The sequence below is a fragment of the Sebastes umbrosus genome, chromosome 21 (assembly GCF_015220745.1).
Source record: "Sebastes umbrosus isolate fSebUmb1 chromosome 21, fSebUmb1.pri, whole genome shotgun sequence".
Taxonomy (NCBI): Eukaryota; Metazoa; Chordata; class Actinopteri; order Perciformes; family Sebastidae; genus Sebastes; species Sebastes umbrosus.
This window is the reverse complement of record NC_051289.1, coordinates 17,690,272-17,705,371: the sequence shown is the minus strand read 5'-3', so window position 1 is coordinate 17,705,371 and position 15,100 is coordinate 17,690,272. Positions and strand designations below refer to the sequence as shown.

Here is a 15,100-nt window from a genome sequence, read left to right as displayed (position 1 = left end):
CACTGAGGATCCAAAAAGAGCCAATTCTCTGTCAGGAGAGAGTCCTTTGATAAACCCCAGAAAAAAATAAAAAGATTCTTGACCAAAACTGATAAATTAATGGACAGTCCGTCCCAAAATAAATGCAGCAATGTACCATCATTTGATTTACATTTATCACAAATTGGAGACACAGAGGGGTAAAATTTATGTAACATGACTTTAGAATAATGAAAACGGTGATTCATTTTGAACTGAATTAACCTATGTCTGCTATTTATTGAACAACTATGAATACGGGAGAGTGCAGTCTTCCATAGTTTATCAGGCAACACAGAATTGATTTCCCTTTCCCAAGCCTTCTTAATACAGTTAGCAGATTCAGAATCTTTAGAGAAATAATTCATAAATTTGGAGATAAGCTTCTTACTCTCTGGTGAAAGAGAAAGCAATTCTAAAAAAGCGTGTCTCTCGCAAGTGGATTCAAAATTATGATACTTATAATTACTATTTTAGATTATTAAATTAGTTATGCTTGACATGCGTGGATTTTATGGTTAGTTAATTAATTAAGAGCTCCTTAAAATATAAGGTCATGAGAGGTTTGGGATCTTAAAAATAGGTCAAAGGGCCATGAAAAGGGGTTAGAAACTCTAAACTACATTACCCACAATCCTTAGAGCCTTAACCTCACTGTCATGTCACTCAAACACATTCTTACAAAAGTATAAGCAATTTTTTACCCTTTTTTAACCTTTCAGTAACTTTTCTCAGCCAACAGACAACACTGGATATTATTAATACATTAATACACTTTCTAGTTATGCAGCTTGAATATTTGCACACATACTTGCTGTGTTATTTGTCTGTATGTCGACGTCTAAACGCGTTAACCATGCTAACTTGTGCTTTAGCTGTGAGCTAGTTAACTCGTTTAGTCTCGTTAGCAACGCTGATAAACAGTGTTTACTTTACGTTAGCTCCTAAATTACAACCATGTTCAGCTTTCCCTCGTCAATAAAACACACGTTACATGCTTCAACCGTGGTTTGTAACGTCTACACATGTACTTTAAGAGAAAACTTACCGTGTGTGTCAAGTTTCTTTTCTATTTCAAAACTTTGGTAGCAACGGTGTCCATGGCAACCTCCCTCATCCATAACCGCCCCCGTTGGTTGCTATGATACATCCAAACACAACGGAAAGCGAGTTGGGTCAAAAATCACTTTGAAAAATCAAAATGAAATCTTGTATAACTCACAGGAGGTCTGTGATCCACAGGGAGGACTGGGGATAACTTAACATGACCACAGTGTAATGTGATGCAATGCAACACAGAAAGTCTGCCATTGTTCTTTGTATATGTTTTAGACAGTTTGTAGCATTTTGATTCAAAGATTTGATGTGTGTCTGCTCATACAATATGTGCAGGGAACTGCAGGGTGGCATACTATTGAGGCTAAAAAGTCAAGAGGGCAATACAGGATACACATTTGATTGAATTAAAAATAAGACTAAGAAAAGATAAATAAAAATAAAAATTCAGAGATAAAAAAATTAATACAAATATATGTAAGTAAGTAAGTAAGTAAGTAAAGCTTTATTTATACCTTTTAAAACACACCATTACAAAGTGCTTCACACACACAAGAAGAAACATCAAACGATGAAAAAATCCCAGAAACAATGAGAAACAGATCAAACAAAAACAGACAAACACACATGTGGATGAGGCCTATAAAAAGGCTTGCCTATAGAGATGGGTTTTTAGAAGATGCTTAAAACAGGTCACAGATTCAGCAGCTCTGATAGATTGGGGGAGGTGATTCCAGAGAGTTGGGGCTGAGACAAAAAAGGGCCTTTGATGTGCAGTGTGCACTGATAGCAATTTGGATATGCAAGTGTTGTGACTTGCGCAGTAAGAGACTCTAGTCAAATGTTGTCATAATAATAACATCCCTGTATGCTTTCCTTTTAGAGTGTCCACATGACCGCATATTTGAGAGCCTATTTCCTCTCTCACTACTGGTTTGGCAGTGTCCTGCAGACAAACATTGGCAACAGTCTATTTGGGTGGACGCTCTCTGTTTAGACACAGCAAACAAGTTCACTCAGTTCAAAGTTAACAAACCAATCAACACAGGTGGGTTAAACCTTATTCTTGACATGGAAATGCAAAGGTAAATAAAAGCCACTGATACAGACAATGTACATTTGCATGTGCAAAAAGGCAATACCTGTGTTTCAGGACAGCCACTTCTCATTGGTGGCATATAGTGAGAATGATTTGTAAGTACGACAAAGGTAATATTCAAGAAAATCCTACTTTTTATTGTACAAACTCACTCAAAAGTGACACGAGACAGAAACAGAAAGCTATCTTCAGGCCCCACACTATGGTAGACAGCTTGTAGATTCATAAATGGAATGCAGACATGTTTTCATTCAATGATTAAACTCCTTCCCTCTTAAAGAACAAATGTGTGTCCTTATTGTTTGGCAGCTGCCCACCCATGATGTCCTGAGGTTGACTGAGAGACAGGGTATCTCATGGCCAATGAAACCACTGATTTCCTCTCCTCGTTTGGCACATCGTCTGCAAGGAGCGCCAGTGGCACGGAGACCTATCCCTTTTCAGCCTGGCGTGCATGGCGGCACAGCAGGTGGTACTACTTTGTCTCCGAAATCATTGGGGTGAGTTGGACTGAGCCTGCATGTAAATCAGTCAGCGAGGATCCCCAAGGGGGGAGGAGAAGTAGTAGCTCATCTCTGGTATCGAGAGAGATCACTCTGGATGTTGTTGTTGTTAGAAGGGTGGATTTACGAGTTTGCCTCCTCCCTCCAGGTATTTTATTTGGAACAAGGGGGAAGCTGTCTTGTCTAAATTAAGAAGCATTGAGGAGATCTGCAATGGGTTGCTGGAGCTGGGGGGCTGGAGGCAGTGGAGCTCAGACACAGACAGGACTGACTTAAAGTGTGTGCATCTGTGTGTCTGAGACTGAAGCAGTAAAAAACAAAGCAAAGAAGGTAGGGCTGCCCAGTCTTAGTCCATTAGTCGACTAATCGGTTGTTTTGGTCTTAGTCGACTAAGGCATTTTCACATATAGTCCTTTTTAAATGAACCAAACTCAGTCCTCTTAAAGTTGACCAAAAAGGGGACCAACAGAAAAGGGACTCATTTCTTTTTGCATTCATATTGACAGTTCATTTGAAAGAGGACTCTGATGACGCCTCAGTCTTCTTTGTGTTCTCACTATAGTTCCTTCAAGGAGAGGAAGACATGCACATTCTCAAAATTGTTTGTGGTGCTGGGAGTAGATCCCCTCCAATATGTACTTTTTTAAAAAAATGACTTGTTCCCGCACACACTTTTCTCTGCTTTATTAGTCAACGTTTCGGTCAACAAGGACCTTCATCTGGACATTATCAGGACAGACTATAGTTCTTATCTTCATTACTCTGCTGGTCAATGCTTTCCACTTCAATGACATTTTTAGGGTTGGTACAGGCGCTTCAACACAGAATACTGTCCAGTTTGTCATAAAGGAGCATGTGTCTCTTGTGTCAGACGATTCTCTGCTTTTTCTTACCATCAGTATCTATTTTACATTGCTGTGAAAACATCTCCTTCTAACAACTGTATTTATTCAAGATTCTTGCCAAAAACTTCATTTTACAAGATTACACTTGAACACATCATGATAACATTATAATTTGTGCCCAATACTCATTTTTTGATCTTGAATGCATCAAAATGTAACTCAATGGAACCTAAAGCATTAATGCCGATTGCATATTTTTACTGAATATTGGCCGATAACGGCAACTTTAGAGGGCTAAAATTCAATGGCAAATGGCAAGGCGAACCATTTTGTGTTCACAATGCACAGGTTAAGTGAACTGCAACGCAGACTTAAAGTGAACCGAGCTCAGACCACCTCCCGAGGAGGTCTGAGAACGGTTCGTTTCAGAGGGTTGAAAGGGACCAAGTGTGAAAACACCCTTAGATTTCTTCAGACAATTAGTCATTTTTTATGCTTTTTCATGTTGGATGACTTATTTCCAAGACAATTCTGAACACATCTCTGGTAAACACAAGATTTAAAGTGGTGCATTTGTGTAATTCTTTGTGGAGAAACAGCTGTCAATTAAATCAACTAATCGATTAGTCGACAAGGGCAATGTGTTAGTCGACAAAGAATTTCTTTGATCGAAGACAGCCCTAGAAGAAGGATGGGAGACTAAAAGGAAAGAAAAGGGAAGGAAAGTAGGATAAACAGGGATCTTAATACATCTAACCCGGGCTCTCATTAGCGAGCCTAATTGCTGTTCGTTAAAAGGGATTAAATGAAACCCTCTCCTCATCCTGGGTCCTTTACAAAGTAAAACAAATAAGCTCCGAGCTCAGAAGCACCTGCTGATCGCTCTTAGATGTTCTCTGACTTAAACTTAATACAGCATAATAAACACTACTGCTCTCCATGCTCGTTCTCCGATGCTTGAGCTCAGTCGCTGATTGAGCCGCATGGAAACACGCTGATGACACACTCAGAAAGGTACCATGGCCCGGCCTCTTTACACATGACCATCATGATTGCATCCGTTCACAGTGTGTCCAACCTCCACAACACTCCATTAGCACTCAAAATAAACATACACAAAAGCAGTGCGTGAGTAACAAGAGTGATGATGAGGAGGTGCGCCGACTACTGTTCCTGTTCCTGGTTTGAAGGGAGTTGGAGAGCATATCTCCTGTGTTTTTTCTTCAGGCATAGGTTCACATCCTCCAAAGATGTTTTTACAGGCTTCGTGTCAAATCCAGTGCACATCACGGCTGCACAGTTAAAGCAGGGAAGGAAACGGGTGACACTGGTCATTGTAATGAGCACCTGTGAAATGTGTCGCACTAATCAATACCCTAACAAGAGGCTGTGAATGCATCCTCTGGTTGTAAATAGCTCCAGAATGCCCCCTGTCATTTCCCATAATCCTCTGTGTTTTTAGGCACAGAAAAGATAGAGCTAGTGCTTTTAAATGGGATTCAGCATGGGTGAGTTGTGATGGACAAAAAGCTTGAAGACCTGTCGTATAACTTTGTTCCCAGGAACAGTTTATGGCACACTTTTGGTACTCCCTAGTGTATTCAGGGTCACTGCTTTCCTTTTTTTTTTAAAGGGGAACTACGCCTATTTTCAAAATTCAGACATGTTATTCCTATGGTCTAAGACAGTCCAAAAATATTACAATATACAAAAGGCTTCACACTTCAATCAGCCCAGCCGGCAGGAAAAAATGTTGGAATGTTGGCATTTGTACGTTTCTACAAACCACAGATATGTTGAATGTGGACGTTTTTGCATTCGGTCAGTGTAAGCTATGTAGTATATCAAGCGACCGTTATTGAAAGTTATGTGGTATAGTAGCGAGTTGACTGTGCTTTTTACGCAACGTTGTTTTACGCAACGTTGTTTTTTACGCAACGTTGTTTTACGCAACGTTGTTTTACGCAACGTTGTTTTTACGCAATGTTGTTTTTACGCAACGTTGTTTGCGTAGGGCGGTTGTTATTTATTTACAGTAGTTACATTGCTACAGTTGTTACGTTTCGTTGTTACATTATTATTTTAACAAAAACCATGATGTTTTTTCAAACCATAACTAAGTAATTTTGTTGCCTAACACATAGTTTTACAACGTAAACCATGTGTCATTGTGCGTTTCTGCAAGTGTGATACGACGCTGATATGAAACGTATTTAATGAAACTTTCTTTGGTTCAGAAACATCGACATTCAATGTATCCGTAGTTTGTAGAAACGTACAATGTCAACATTTGTTCCGGATTATGTTCTTTTCTAACAAATCCATAACTCTTTGAATCTGCAAATATGTCTAATACATGTCTAATATCTTTTTATACATTTCTCTTGTGTTGTCTTTCACATAACTAAGACTATAGACGTGTAAAAAATAGGCTATGTCAAACTATTTCAAGCTATTTCAAGGGACATACATTAGGGGGTCACTGGTATATTCTCTATCTTGTAAGGGGTCCTTGGCTGAAAAAAAGATTGAGAAACTCTGGTCTATAGAGCAGTTCCAGACTTTATACCCTATGACATCACAAGCTTGAGTTTTAGCACTCTAGTTTTGGATTTGGGAGAGAGTTGTTTATGTTTACTAATATTTTGGACTGTCTTAGACCATAGGAATAACATGTATGAATTTTGAAAATGGTTCACCCTACCCCCTTAATCTGATAGACAACGATGACATCATTTGACCGTCCTTAGTAATTGCCTGGTTTATTGACTGTTTAAATAGGCACCAGCACAAGAGGTCAATAGAAAGTCAAACTGTAAAGAGCGATAACAGAAGCAAAGACAGCAGTGCCAGAGAAAACTGAACCTAATTATTCCTGATACACACCCAGCCTGAAGAATATCTCCACATTAACTCATCATTGTGTTATGTTACCCATCAAAATAATTATAATTTGGTTATAACAAAAAAAAGAAAAAAAAGGAAAATGACTGTTGTTGTCCTAAAAGTTGGCAGCAAAATGTGCACTACATGAAAATTAATCAAAATCTGTTCTAAATGAGTCTCAGTAAACAAAACCTGATACTGTTGGGAATATTTTCTTGCAACAATATCATCGCTCTTGAGCTTCTCATGGACATAAACCTGCAATTGTGGTTTCCAAATACTGTGTACAGTATGTATTTCAAGTGGCGATCGCTTAGTGCCAGTGCTTTCTTTGGAGTGGATGGATGCTTGTCAAATATAGAAGTAACACAAGATTTATGGCCGTATGGCTTCTGGGCAAAACCAATCACAAAGTCGACATCTACATGACTTAAAACACATTTTGTTTATTTTGGTTGCAATTCTGCAAGGCGACACTTGGCTCCTCCTGGGAAATCATCGAGGCACTCTACAAGAGCTTTTATGTATTTCCAGAAAAGCTGAATGAGCACATGAGACCACAAAACATATCTTAGAGAAAGTCATATCACCATAAACTTGAGTATTCCCAGCACCTCTGACAGTAAAACTGCAGGTTGTCATTTAACGTAAAAATAGAAAATGGGAATAGAAAATGTGAAGCCAGGTTAACAACATTGATGTCATGAGCAGATTTAACTCAACTCAACCAATTGGCCACATCTGAAATACATAATGCCAAGTAGCTGGTTAAATGGTCAATTTGACCCGCCCCTATACAAATTTTATTTATAGTGGTTATCAGATAACGACAAAGACTAAAGTTAATTGTCATGTTAATCTTTATTTAGGTAAATGAATCTGGAGTTTCACCCACATCCTCCAACACCACTCAACTAAACTCCTGTCTCCAGGGTAATAGAAATACTCACTTGTGCCTCAGTTTATAAACCTATAAAGTCATTAACCACTTCCATTTTCTCATGAGTGCCCGATCAGTACTGCACATGTGCAACTCCAACACATACCGCCGCTTTGTCAATTTATTTTCGGCATTAAACCACTATAGCTACTCTTGGCGTCACTTTAGGGTTAGGCAACAAAACCACTATAGTTAAGTTTAGGAAATAACTTGGTTGGGCTAAAAACAACTAGTTTGTACAGTGAAAATGACACTGAACGTTATGAACACGGGACACGAATGAACAGCTGATTGTAACGTGATGCACGGGACACGAACAGCGGTCTCCTAAATGAAAGCCTTGAGTTTGTTGGATCCATCCACCTCCCCTCCCGCCTGACCGGTGTGTGTCTTTTTGCTCTTTAAACTATGTCACCACACTCCTGGCGCACTTTCTCTGAGCGTTTACTGTTGCCGCGGATGGGTTTACATTATTGTTACTGGAACGCCCGGTGCGTTTCATACCGGGGCTAGAGGGTGCCTTGTGCGATGGTATACCACGCACCGACGACCATGACAAAGCGTCAGTATTTAACGCCCTGGGAATGAGAACAGGCTGGTCCCTGATGTGAGAGCCTCCTCAAAAACATCTTAAAACTAGATTATTTTAAGACCTCTCTGTAAAACACGGCCACAACATTAGGAGCCACTAAGAAAATTGCAATTAAAGGCAGGTGGTTAGTAATCTGGCCTTGGGGTGTTAGGCACTGACCATGTCCAGTAATAGCAACATTCCCAGTTCAAGTTGGGTCAGGGATCTTTGCTGCATGTCGTTCCTCCTCATTCTTCCCTCATTTCCTGTCACCTCCCTACTGTCTGCTATCAAAATAAAGGCAATAATGCCCAAACAATTACTTAAAAAAGCAAATGTAAAAGCTGTCTGGTTCATGTGAGGACATGTTGGCCCCACCTTGACCTGTTTACTAGGCCTCTAAATACCCTTGAGCTGGCAAAATCCGTTCAGCTAGACCGATCGCGTTGCCTCCGCTCCCCCTTTCTCCTCGCCCAGAGATAGCAGCTGGTTCTACTCTCTCAAGATGTTCAGCACGCTTAAATAAAAACACAGATCTTCCCTCTCTTACTCTCCTCCTCCTCCCTTCACCTCCTTGCTCCTCTGTCTCCATCGCTTCATCTCTCGCAGTGTAATTATTATTTTGAAAGTGCGGTCTGAGAGGCCGTCCACGCTTGGCACTGCCTCACTCGCTAACGCTCGGAGAGCTCTAATACAATTTGACTTTTGCCGTATAACCTCTCCAGGAAGACATCAGGGGCCCTTTGTTCTCTCCGTCTCAGGATGAAGGGAGAGCCGAGGTAGCAGCTGAAAACAGGAGAGGAGAGAGTGGGCAAGGAGAGAGGTAATAAAGAGCCAGTAAGGAGTGGGAGAGGAGTGGGAGCGAAGAACACGTGGATGAAAAGAGTGGACGGAGATGAAGATGGATGTTGAGTGGAAGATGGAAATGGAAAAGCCTGGGACAGGAAGAGAGAGTGAGAACAGACGAAGAGGGCGACTTGTTAAGTGCGGTGAGAGGTGAATGAGAGAAGAGCCTGGTCCCCTGTCCTCCCATCATTAGAGAGGAGGTGCTGCTTGAGCCCTTTGTGTTGGTGCAGCTCCAGCGTTGGCGCCGCCAGGCCAATCAGAAAAAGAAAGAGAGAGAGAGAGAGGAATATTGCTCCTTGGAAATAATGAGACATCCTCATGAAAGGCATGAAAAGAAAAAGACTTCTCTGCGAACAGACAAATGCAATTTATAGAGGACTTTGCCTGGAGACAACTCTGTTGTTCATCACATCATTTATTTTGAACACAGAACAGTACACCTCTGTCACTGCTTTGTATAGTCTTGGTTATCCTTTTATTATTCTTAAGCAATCCAATTAAAGTTTAAACTTTAACTCTCATTTATATTCCTTTTTTTGTCTGGCCACAGAGGGCCAGCCCTACAAATTGCAAAAGTCTGTCACTGAGTAATTGATTGAGTCGTTTATGCAAATGAGCCCGTCCAGTGCGACGCGTCCGGATCACAAAACTTGGACCAAGCTGTCGAACTAGACGATCTAGTTCTAAAATGAAATGAGATTCAGCCGTGGCATAGCCTATTTCTCACTTATAATGTTTTCAGAAGTAGATTTTGGTAGATCGTTTAGAGGGAATAACAAAGTTTACAAGCAGGCCGTCTTATTTTTTCCTGTTTGAAACAGCGAGAAGATAACCAGGGACCAATCAGGTGCATTCTACGATAGGGTACGTCACCACTTGAACATCTAGTTGAGTGGAGCAGCGCGTCCCCTAGTGTCCTTGCTGGACCTGGTGGCACCGGACTTTTAACCAGGAGACCCGTGTTCGAGAAAGTTGTTGACCAGTGTTTTGTTTTGTAAGTTACGTTAGTGAAGTTTGTCACATGGCGATTGTCACGTTTTTTACTGACGATTGTGACGTGTTTTCCGTGGTTGTTTTTCGTACGCGTTTTACTTAGTTTACCTACTTATTTTAAGCCCAACCATAAAAATGTCCCTTACCCTAACTAAGTGGTTTACTTGTCTGAACTGCCGACGTTTGCGTGCCGTACAAATGACACGCAAAAAGTGGCGCACAAATGACACACGAAAGAGCTAAAATGCATACTCATGACACACGGAATGTCCGTGTAATGTTGTGGTATTTATATGCCTTCCCGTGAGACCGGGTTAATGTGACATATGGAAATTCCAACCCAGAAGTTTGACACGGCTGATCTAGAGCATGTTTTGTCTGCTGGAGAAAGTCGGTACAGAGCTGACGTGTCAGTCGTGCGGAGTCAGTTTTACAAGGTAGAAGAAAACATCATTTTGCCGCCAATTTGTGTCAAATGTGAATGTTTAGGTTTGGGAGCCACCATGAAACCTGTCTGAGTTTGAGTTTCACCATGCTGAATTCCACAACATGCCTGACCGTCACTTGGTCTTTTTTCCTCATGTGCCTCAGCCAACCTCATACTGTGATTAACAGGCGGCCACAGCAGGAGTATATGAGTTCAGCATCAGCCGGCTGCCAGGGTGGCCTGCAGCGTCATTGACTGATGGCTGTCTTTGTTCGACCCCTGAGTCAAATATGGAGAGATGACATAGACGTTGACCGCAGATGTAAAATGTCATGTTTGGTTTAATTCTATGTAGCTGACCGTGTTACTGCACAGGAAGAAAAAATATACTGGCAAACGGTAAAACGCACTCAACTCTAAAATAGCCAAGGTGCTCTAGTGTAATTAATCAGCGTCATATTTGCATGAGACGTTTGTTTCGTTTGAGCTTGTGCCAAGGAGTTGCAGATTTCAAGATCATAATATTTTGTTCGTTCACTCATTTTTATTTTCCACTCAAATTGTTGCCAGTAGTAGATAAAGTCCTTTGAGCGCTATTTATACATGACACCATATTTTGTCCTTGTATAACTCGACATTTTGGCACATCCTCTTTCAGGCCTTCAGCAACCGTCTGGGGGGAATCATTGCAGAAGCAGGAAGGTGTATAATCCAACATAGCATAGCTTGAGCATCAGGTAATCGCTATTGCTTGCCTACAAACAGTAGCCTCTCCAGCGCTCAAAGAAAAGGACAGCTGCACTTTAGGGAGTATCCCACTAGCCACTTTGAAGCTTAGCAATTTCGGGAAATACAATATGTTTCTGTACAAGTTTTCAACAAGCCACGAAAAAAGGCAGTCGGAGTCGGTGCCGTTCCAACGTTAACAAGTCTAATCACAAAGCTCCGAGGACTAATCAGTCTGTCTGTGGCCTGCGTGTGAGCTCTGCTGCTGCCGCTGCGCTGCATCGGCTGAAGGAGGGGGTGGGGGTCTGGGTTTGGCCTCGCGGCGGGAGCCTCTCTGGAGGGCTGCATAGCGCTCCGAGTGCCAGGCAGCCAGACTTTGGACTGTGGGCATTTCCTCCTTTCAGATGGCTTCGGTTAAAGGGGCGCTCCACTCTCTCAACCTCTGGCTGGCTGTACACCAGCCCCTGTGGAGCATCACTCATTAGGGCCTGTTGTCTGGTGCCAAAACCTCAACTGCTCCCTAAGCCACTGCCATACCACTCCCCCGCCATCAACACCTGCTCACACATGACACACAGGCTCTGGCTGACTGCTGGGAAGAACTCCCTTCTGCTCCCCTAGATTTTGACAAACAAGGTCCTGACGCCTTGCTTGTCCAACACATTCTGACTCCCAAATCCTCAAATACCGCCGCTTGGCCAGTGCCCCTCGGCATCGGAGACCGATGCACGGGGCACCTCTATTGCGTTACTTTTGGACAGACCGGGGGACGGTGTGTCAAGATACGCTCATGACATGCATAGTGTCCTTTCAAAATAAAACTTCCGTTTTCAGGGAAGGGTTAAGAAACAGTCGTGGTTGACGTTAACTTCATTGCCTCAACTTACGTGACTAACGACTCGCATGATTATTGACTCACGGGATTGACGATACCAACGACTCACGTGACTAACGACGTACGTGACAAAATACTGTAAGTCAACGTTACTTTTAGTTTCACACAGGAACACCGGTCTCCTGGTTGAAAGTCTTGTGTTTGTTTGACCCATCCACCTCCTGCCCTTAGTGGACTCTCACGCTTTTAATACTACATCACCTGCTCCAACGGTCGAGTAATGCCGCTGGTGTGTTTACATTGGAGTTAGTTGAAAGCCAAAGGGTACCTTCGTGCGTCGGTTTCCGATGCCGAGGGGCGCTGCCCAATCGGTGGTGTTTGACAAGTTGGGAGTGAGACCGGGTTGCCCTTTTCGGCTCTTTTTTGACCTCAGAGTTCTGAAAGTCATCACACTTGACTGTAAAACCAACTGTTTATAGTTGGCAGAAGTGATCCGTTTTATGGGTTGTTTGTCTTATAGGGAACTGTCACATGGTTTCTTTCATGTGAGTCACGATCACTTTGACAGTTTAACATGTTGCTAGGAACAGGTCTGTCCTCCGTCCACCAGGTCTGGCCTAGACAGGGCCTGGTAGCCCGGCAGTCTCCTGTCTGCTCAACACATAATATATTGGCAAAGCCGTAGGCCCAGTTCCTCACAGGGCCTATGGCTCTTTATTGGAAATTACGTCACCTCATAAAGGGACATGACCCATTACAAAATCACGCTGCTTCTTGTTATTCTTCCCTTGCAAAGAGGAGAGTCTTTCATTTGGTCCCGTTTAATCCTCTCAGCCTTGATTTTGTTTGTTTTCTATCCTTCCCTTGGATCACGTGAGTTCATCATACCTCCAGGTGGGTAAGCAGGCCATCAAGGCTATACTTGATTAGAAACAGCACACAGCGAGTGCCTATGCAGCCACCCTGTGCTCTTCTTCATACCTAGCCATCCAGAAAAAAGGATGACAACGTGTCAAAACATGGTGTGTGGAGTGTAGGTTCAGGGGCCAGGCCTTTGGCTTTTAGGCTCTGGGAACAAGCCGAGCGATACATGTGTGATTGTCACGATCGGGGTCAAGCTCCTGTCAGCCCCGCACGGTGTTGATACAGAGATGCCAAGAGCTCCTCACATGTCACCATGTTTCCCAGAACATGGCAATAACAACCTGATGTCCGCACGTCTGTTACAAGGTCTTAACGTGCAGCGTGAACCCGCATCGGGCGAAAAGATATACATTCTGTCAACCTCTAGGGTTTCACGGGAGCGCTTGTTACGTTTATTAACATGGCTCGTTAAATGCCCCTCTTTTTTATTGAATGCAGAGATTCATAATGCGATGATGCGTAGTCTTCACATTTCTATGGGGAATCCAACATTTTCCTCCTATTAGCTCACATATGTCGTCAAGACCACATATATAATTCATGCTTTACTTGGCACTCAGGGCTATTGTGCAAAAGCCATAAAGGCTGCACACCTGCACAAATGACCAGATATGAGATAAGGAATAAATCACAAAAAAAAAATTATTTGTATCACTAATGGGCAGCCATTTGTGTAGGATAGAATACAGCCGTAACTTACTGTAGAAGGGTGAAAGCCTAAGTATGCCACAATAAGTTCATCAGTTGTTACTCTGTAAGAGGCAGCAATCTCCTGGTCTGAAAAGTGAAGCCGATGTGGAAGTGCCCTAAACTTGCATTCTTTCTAACAGCCAGCAGGGGGCGACTCCTCTGGTTGCAAAAAGAAATCTGATTGTATAGAAGTCTATGAGAAAATGACCCTACTTCTCACTTGATTTATTACTTCAGTAAATATTGTAAACATGAGTTTATGGTCTCAATCGCTAGTTTCAAGTCTTCTTCAATACAGCATGATGTTCATTTAGTAAATTAAGGTCCCATTTAGAGTCAAATAGACAATAAATCAGGGGATGCTTTAGGGTGTGGCTACCTTGTGATTGACAGGTCGCTACCACGTTACTCCAGTCTGGGAGTTGTCCGTGTTTTCTTCTTACAACTTTAACCCTTTCACAGTGTGTTTTCAGTTCATGAAAGTTCATCGTAACATTTTGGTTGTACTTAGCTCCACCCTCACATGTCACTTCTGGTTCCAAAAAACCAAGATGGTGACAGCCAAAAACCAAGATGGCGATGGCCAAAATGCCAAACTCAAGGCTTCAAAACGTCAGTCCACAAACCAATGGGTGACGTCACGGTGACCACGTCCAATTCTTCAGTCTATATGCTCTGTACATGTCTTTGTGACACTGTCAACTGCAGGTGCAGGTAGGCTAGTTTGGTTTGATTTGTCCAGTTTTTGAGATATCTGTCTCTGCGGTAGCTGCTATGCTCTGTCGTTTATCCAGAGTAAAGGCCAAATCACACCAGAAAGTTGCAGAAAGTCTGCGCATCATTGTGTGATAGGCAGTGCTAGAAGCTTGGTGAACTTCTGTTGCTGGTGAGCTAGTGGCTAACACAATAGTCCTCTTTAATGAAGCTGTTTTTACTCTGACAACATGATAGCCTCCTTCATTTTGGTCTCTCTGGCCCTCTGTTCCCCCCAAAAGTTGGTGCTGTCCTGCTAGTTTGCCATTGACCAACACTACAAATTAGTTTGTCAAAGTTCACCAAAGTTCAACTTGACAGGCAAGATTTGCTTGGATTTACTTAGACCCTGGGAGCAAATCCTCTGAAATCCATTGGAATTAATTGATATCGGCATATAATCTCGCCCTTCTACAGTAAATGTTGGAGTGACCGAGCTAAATGGAGCACTGTTTATGGAAAGAGATGCTACTGTTTGACAATGGTAAAGGTCACATGTAGGGCTATACCATACTCAAAAATCAACCCTTGATCCAAAAACAAAAATCGTCCTCACTGATCTCTCTTGATCTTTGTGCGGCCCTTTCCAGTTTTCAGAGGGCTGTCAGCTCATCTGAGGCCCCTGCGCAGAGCAATGAGCTTCTCAGGTGTCTTGGAGGTCCTGGGCTCAGTCCCTGTGGTGTAGCTGCTGCCACATGGAGGTAACTCTATAGCGGAGTCAATATTAATGACCAATGACCAGGGCCTCCTTGTAATCCACTTACCGTCATTACACAGGGTCAGCGTGGCTACTGCTGCTGGGCTCTCATACCCCAGCTGGACGCACTGCTACATTCCTTTTGAGTGCTGTATGGTTGGAAGATGGAGAAACACTGTTTTGCTACTTACATTTGCATGTATTGGGTTTTTAGAAAAGAAAGTCATTTGAATGTCAGCGCTGCTGGAAACCTATGAGGATAATACAGACTATTAAAAGAATGCTCCGTTG

General features: G+C 42.5%; 1 protein-coding gene across 3 annotated transcripts in view; it reads right to left on the bottom strand.

The window, feature by feature from the left end:
* The window catches only part of odad2 (outer dynein arm docking complex subunit 2), a 66,478-nt gene extending 65,278 nt beyond the window's left edge, over positions 1-1,200 (bottom strand). For all 3 annotated transcript variants that reach the window (XM_037757353.1, XM_037757356.1, XM_037757355.1), the window contains exon 1: positions 1,067-1,200. The gene's annotated coding sequence lies outside the window, so the exon portion shown is untranslated. The remainder of the gene's footprint in view (positions 1-1,066) is intronic.
* Between the last annotated feature and the right edge of the window lie 13,900 nt (positions 1,201-15,100).